We start from the raw sequence: 7,000 nt of genomic DNA, 5'->3' as shown, positions 1-7,000 counted from the left end.
ATGGGGCCTAAGCATACACTTTGAGTCTTTTATGGGCATGGAATATTGAGCATCCACAAAGGCCACACTTCATGGCTCACTAAGTGATGCTTCCCTTGGGATAATCTCTCAGTTTCACAAGACTTATAGGTCTGAGCTTGATAATGTGACTAAGTGACCTTTAGCCTTGTATTTTCACCATGTACTAGGGATTTTTTTCTTGGTGGATTTTTGGCATCCACACATAAGTATTAAATAACTCAATTTATTTTCAAAACATAACTTCACACTTTATTACAAACATCTCACTGATAACTGAAATAACCCACAAAAGGTCGATATGTTCATATGTACAAATCAGGGTCAGGACCATGCTTCAGTTCTCCTCATGTCATTCACACATTTCTTTCTCTACCTGCAACACAAGACAACTGTGAGCCTAAAGCTCAGTAAGCAAAGTAATTCATGCAATGCTAATGATTACCCAATATCAATGGACATACACAACTTCTTTTTAAATTTTGGGCCCCTTAATATTGTGCACACTGTTTGAATTGGTCAATGCCTGCAAGGCTTGTTACACATACAATATAAAATCCCATGGGTTCTCCTCCGGCTAGCCATCACCACAGTAAGGCACATTAAAAACCTTATTCCATCGTTGCCCCGTCGGGCTCAAGAGTTAAGGCGGCCACACACTGTGGTGTCAATACATATAACAATAACTCATATGGAGGAGAAATAAAAACAGAAACATGGCAAACAATATAATTGGTTCACTAAAACCTAGCCCAAATTATTGGGCAGCCACTATAAGCCTACTATAGGCCTCCGTTTACACTTATTAACACTTTCATTTGCCTTTTCAAAACAGTGGCACTGAACTTAAACTTCTTATTACAACTTTCTTTTATGTTGCACAAAACTTGCAAAGGCATCATATAATTAATCATCATAATATCATGCATGGTCTTATATCATATAATAATTTGCCATATCACTATTGTGCCATGCATACAAATTTATGATGAAGTGTCAATGTATGTTAATACCACTTACTCACAAAATATTCATATAATGCATACTTTCACATAACATGTAATTCTTGTGTTGCAGTTGAGTACTTTACTTACCTTCTGTCCAAAATATAATTCACCGTGTAACAAGTGGTGTCTTAGGTATTGATGTGCTCATCCTGACAATGGCATGGATTTCTCATCATAATGATGGCAGTAATACATTGAACTCTCATTTAAAAATACCCATAAAACATCATATCAAATTTCATACCCAAAACATGCCTAAAATGCCTTAAACCACCTAGATCGAGCATTAGATTAATCTTAGACATTTGGAGAAATTTTGATAGAGTTTCCCCTTAATTTTAGCTATCCTCAAATATCAAAATCAACCAATAATCAACATCAAATAACCTGCCATAACCATATATATCCCAAATACCAACATAATTCATCATAAAGTTATCATATACCGATTTTGATAAAATTCTAATTTCCTAGATCATCACCTAAATTAAATGAGTCTCCACATCTATTCAAACATTTATAAACATATATACTCTCTTATAAACTCAATCAAATAACCAAAAACCAGCTTGTACTCCAAGAACCCCAAAAACCTCATAAAACACAAAATTTCACTTACCGAGCAACTTTTCGGCGAAAACAATCTCTTCAAGCTTTTCTAAACCTCAAACCACTTGGAAACCCCAAGAAATATCTTAAAAAGGATAAAACACCATATATAAGCTTTCAGAAAAATTCAAAAACATGGTTTAACTTCCAAGTACAAGAACTTACCATAAAAAGGCTAGAACTAAGCTTAATCTACTTCTTTGGCTTTGCTTTCACTTGGATCTCCTTAGAATTTCTTCAAACCAGCCAAGAAATGGTTTTTTTGGTTTTCTTTTCTCTCTGTTTTTCAGAGTAATGGTCGTCCAAAGTGATAAGGTTGATGAAAATTCCTTATTTTCAATGATTTAGCCTTATTGTATCAAAATTTGACACCTTTCATCTCATCATTTCACCTTTTGACTTATGAAAACCTTATCACTTCAATAATTTCGACTTAATCATCTGCTAGGCCTATTATCCTTATGTTTAAAACACTCACACCAAACCTTAGGTCCATATGACTTCATACCCAATAGTTATGCTTACCCGATCGAGCGTAGCGCACTTATGCTAAGCTCGTTTTGACTTTGCAACAATACCACTGATTATGTATACCTCCCATCAAGAATTGATCTAATGGTTCTAAAACCATTTTTACATCATCAATGAAACCTTAATCATACCTCGATTACATTTGGTAAATCCATAAATACTCAATTTTACACCGAAATACTAGTAATCGACATTGTACTATTTTTCACTACTTAACCTATTTTGCCTTCTATATCTCACTTTCATCACTTAATTCCATGCCTTGTCCATATTTTTTATACTTTCTTATATCTTGAGCACATCAAACACCCATAAAAGACAACTCAAATGCCACAAGGTTAATAATATTGAGCATACATATAGACATCACATACACAACTTTTATACTTATACATGAAAACACTTATAAGAATATGCGTATGCTCAAAATATACATATTGTATGATATGTAATGCAATGCAATCATGTGATTATTGGCTATATTATATCAAAATAATGTGGGTGCTACAACGAGATGGAGCTCTTCGCCCCCAGCATAGCAGCAACGGCTTACCCACCTGGTTTCCGTATGCCGCACCTGTCTAAGTTTAATGGGGACGGAGATCCGTCGGACCATCTGGGGATGTTCAACACCCTAATGATGGCCCACAACATTGGCCCCGAGCTGAGGTGTTTAATCTTTCCTTCCACACTGACTGGACCAGCCAGGCAGTGGTTCAAGCAAGGCAAAAAACAGTCAATCAGCTTCTGGAAAACTTTCTCGGCTGACTTCAAAAGGGCATTCCGAGCCTCCCAGACTGCCCACGTCCAAGCCGACTCTCTGGCTAACGTGAGGGAACAGCCCGGCGAAACTCTCAAGGCCTACCTAAGTAGATTTGCAAACGTCGCTACTCGGGCCAGAGACGCGGATGATAGCTCCAAGCTCATGGTCATAAGAACTGGAATCCTCGTCGGAGGGGAACTCTGGAAAGATATACAAAGAAAGGGAGTTAGCTCGGTTAACGAATTCCTCAACAAGGCCCAGGAATGGATCAACTTTGAGGAAGCCGAAGCCTCAGCTGCAGGAACCAGCCAGGTCCCTGATCAGCCCGCTGGAGTGGGGACGGAGGTCGTGGCAGCGACCCAAAACGTCACACAAAATAACCAGCTCGGCGGAGGCAAAAGAAAGGGGAATGGTGAAAACAGCCAGCACGGCCCAAAGAAGAATAAGTCCGTAGACAAGTTTAAGCCCGTCTACGCGACTTATACAGAGCTCACCCAGTCTAGGGAGAATATCTTCCTAGCTAACTCTACTCGCCTCCCCTGGAAAAGGCCGGAGCCGTTGAAGCACCAAAAGGGGAAGAGAGACACCTCCAAGTTTTGTCGTTTTCACAACGATGTTGGCCACAATACTGATGATTGTAGGCATTTGAAAGATGAGATCGAGACTCTCATTCGAGCTGGCCCCTTGGCCCAGTACGTGCCGAACAGGGTTCCAGCAAGTCAACCTGCTCCGGAAGTCCCGGCCAGTCAGCCCGGGTCTCGGATAGATCACGACGTCCCTCCTCTCGTAATAGGAGGGGAGATATCCACCATCTCTAGAGGTCCGCATGTGGCTGGCACGAGCAGGGGTGCCCAGAAGAGGTACGTGAATGAACTTAAGGCGCACAATGGGGAAGAGTTCGTCTCGGAGCAGCGCCTGCCAAAGCAACAGCGATTGGAGAAGCAACCGATCATTTTTACAGAAGATGGTGCGGGCCATGTCCAGTTCCCACACAATGACCCTCTGGTCGTAGCAGTTCAGCTCGCTAATCGGAGGGTTAGGAGGGTGCTGATCGACAATGGGAGCTCGGTAAACCTCCTATTCCGGTCCACATTAGAGAAGATGGGTTTGACTGTCGCCGAGCTGAAGGTGACCTCCATGATGCTGTATGGTTTTTCGGGAGAAGGATCAGTGGCTATAGGGACTATCGAGCTGGTGATCACCCTGGGGGAAGGATCTTGGACAGTCTCCAAACTCCTCGAGTTCGTGGCCATCGACTGCTCCGTTGGGTACAATGCAATTTTGGGACGGCCCACGCTCATATCCTTTGAGGCCGCCACGTCCATTCGCCACCTCGCGATGAAATTTCCTACCTCCACAGGAATATGCACTGTCCGTGGCGATCAGCTCGCTGCCAGGGAATGCTACAGCATTTCCATGAAGGGAAAATCGAAACCCGGGCAGCTGGCAATGGCCATCCAAAGTGGTGAAGAGGAATCTCGGGACCCCTCGGCTGGTCCTAAGATTGAAAAACCTCAAAGCGTCGAGGGGGAAAATATCTTCTTAAGTAAGGATATTGACCCCCGAATAGGCGAGGACAGATCCGAGCTCCAAGCTATTGAGGAGCTCGAGGAAGTAAACATTGATCCGCAGAACCTGTCACGGATGGTCAAGCTCGGAAAAAACCTCTGCAGAGAGAGGAAGGCGGAGCTGATCAGGTTTCTGCGGGATAACCTAGATGTGTTTGCGTGGTCACACGAGGACATGGTGGGAATCAGCCCGAGTATCATCATGCACACACTTCATCTGGATAAAAGCATTCCTGCCAAGTCCCAGAAGCAGAGACGCCTAGGAACAACCCGGGCTGAAGCCTTAGAGGAAGAAGTAGCCCGGCTCAAAAAATGTGGCTTTATCCGTGAAGCCAAGTTTCCAATTTGGGTCGCCAACCCCGTGCTGGTCCCAAAGCCCAACGGGAAATGGCGGACCTGCATCGACTTCTCTGACCTGAATAAAGCCTGCCCCAAGGATTGACCAGTTGGTGGATGCCACGGCGGGGCACGAGCTCATGTCCTTTATGGACACATACTCAGGCTACAATCAGAACGCCATGAATCCAGCGGACCAGGAGCACACCAGTTTCATGACCCCGACTAACGTTTATTGTTACAAGGTCATGCCCTTCGGGCTGAAGAACGCTGGAGCTACGTATCAAAGGTTAGTGAATAGAATGTTCGCAGACCAGATCGGAAAAAACATGGAAGTGTACGTTGATGACATGCTAGTCAAGTCAAAGACTACCGATAACCATGTTTCCGACCTGGAGGAATGCTTCAAGATACTACGGGAGTATGACATGAGGCTAAATCCACAGAAATGCACTTTTGGAGTCGCATCGGGGAAATTCCTGGGTTTCATCGTCAATACCCGAGGAATCGAGGCAAACCCCGACAAGATCAAATCATTGCTCGAGCTTCCCTCACCCAGGTCGCGCAAAGATGTCCAAGGCCTGACAGGAAGAGTGGCAGCCCTCAATCGATTTATTTCAAAGTCCACCGATAAGTATTTGCCATTCTACAACCTGCTCCGAGGAAATAAGAAGTTTGAATGGACAGAAGAGTGCGAAAGCGCTTTCCTCGACCTGAAGGCACATCTGGCCAAGCCACCCGTACTATCCAAACCAAAAGCAGGAGAGCCTTTTTTTGTCTACCTGGCTGTCACGGAGGATGCAGCCAGTGCCATATTGGTCCGGGAAAAAGACCGGATTCAGAAGCCAATCTACTACATCAGCAAGAGACTTCTCGGAGCTGAATCCCGGTACCCGTTGATGGAGAAGTTGGCGTTCTGCCTTATCACGGCCTCGCGAAAGCTCAGGTCGTACTTCCAGTCCCACTCAATACACGTCATGACCGATCAGCCTTTAAGGCAGGTTTTGCAAAAACTTGAAGCATCGGGACGTTTGTTAAAGTGGGCAATCGAGCTCAGCCAGTTCGAGATTCTGTACACTCCGCGAACTGCTATAAAGAGTCAGGCCCTGGCCGATTTTGTAGCCGAGTGCACAGGATTCTGGGAGGATCCTGCAGAAGACTCACCCCAAGTCACCTCGGCCCAGGCCTCGTGGAGGATATTCGTGGATGGTTCATCCGACGAGAACGGCACCGGGGATGGAATCATTTTGATATCCCCTGAGGGACATAGATTCCACTCGGCGCTAAGATTCGGATTCAAGGCCTCCAACAACGAGGCCGAATACGAAGCTTTGCTGGTCGGGCTAAGGATAGCCCAGGAGCTGAAGGCGAGCTCCATCCAGTGCTTCAGTGACTCCCAGCTCGTGATAAACCAGGTTCTGGGCGAATATCAAGCATGGGGACCCAAGATGGCTGCCTATCTAGCAAGGGTAAAGGTTGAGCTGTCCGCGTTCGGGCGAGGCTCGATCGAGCGAATACCTCGGGAGCAAAACGCTAACGCAAACGCTCTTGCCAAGCTCGCCACCTCTGGGGAGACGGATACCCTGGGGTTAGTTCCAATAGAATTCTTGGAGAAACCAAGTATAGAAGAAGTCAGGGCGGAGGTCGGGATGATCGACGCCAGGCCGACCTGGATGACCCCCATCCTTGAGTATCTCACCGAGGGAAAGCTACCTGAAGGGCATAATGATGCGCGGTGAGTTCTGTATCAAGCTCCCAGGTATACTATAGTAGATGGGGTGTTATACCGACGTGGGCACTCCCTACCTCTCCTACGATGTGTTCTTCCAGGCGAAGCAAAGGCCATCCTGCAGGAAGTGCATGAGGGTTTTTGCGGAGATCACACTGGGGGGAAAAGCTTGGCCTTAAAGGTCTTGAGGCAAGGTTATTACTGGCCAACTCTGTCCAAAGACTCGATCTCATACATGAAGAAGTGTGACAAGTACCAGCGATTATCCACAGTTGCCCGAGCTCCCCTAGTCGAGCTGAAGATGATCTCTTCCCCATGGCCGTTTGCAGTTTGGGGGATCGACTTGGTTGGCGCCCTCCCTACTGGAAAAGGCGGGGTCCGTTACGCCGTGGTGGCCATCGACTACTTTACGGAGTGGGCTGAGGCAGAACCCTTGGCG

The 7,000-nt window shown here is 45.6% G+C and overlaps 1 long non-coding RNA gene across 1 annotated transcript; it reads right to left on the bottom strand.

Annotated features, from left to right (window-relative positions):
* Positions 1–224: 224 nt before the first annotated feature.
* Positions 225–2,100, bottom strand: LOC133789764 (uncharacterized). The gene is made up of 2 exons (XR_009873689.1): positions 1,645–2,100; positions 225–394 (listed from the first exon to the last, which is right to left on the bottom strand). It is a non-coding gene; the product is annotated as an uncharacterized LOC133789764 (long non-coding RNA).
* Between the last annotated feature and the right edge of the window lie 4,900 nt (positions 2,101–7,000).

This window comes from Humulus lupulus, chromosome 7 (genome assembly GCF_963169125.1).
Source record: "Humulus lupulus chromosome 7, drHumLupu1.1, whole genome shotgun sequence".
NCBI classification, from domain to species: domain Eukaryota; kingdom Viridiplantae; phylum Streptophyta; class Magnoliopsida; order Rosales; family Cannabaceae; genus Humulus; species Humulus lupulus.
Note: the sequence above shows the minus strand (reverse complement) of the source record. Positions and strands in the feature narration are given on the sequence as shown.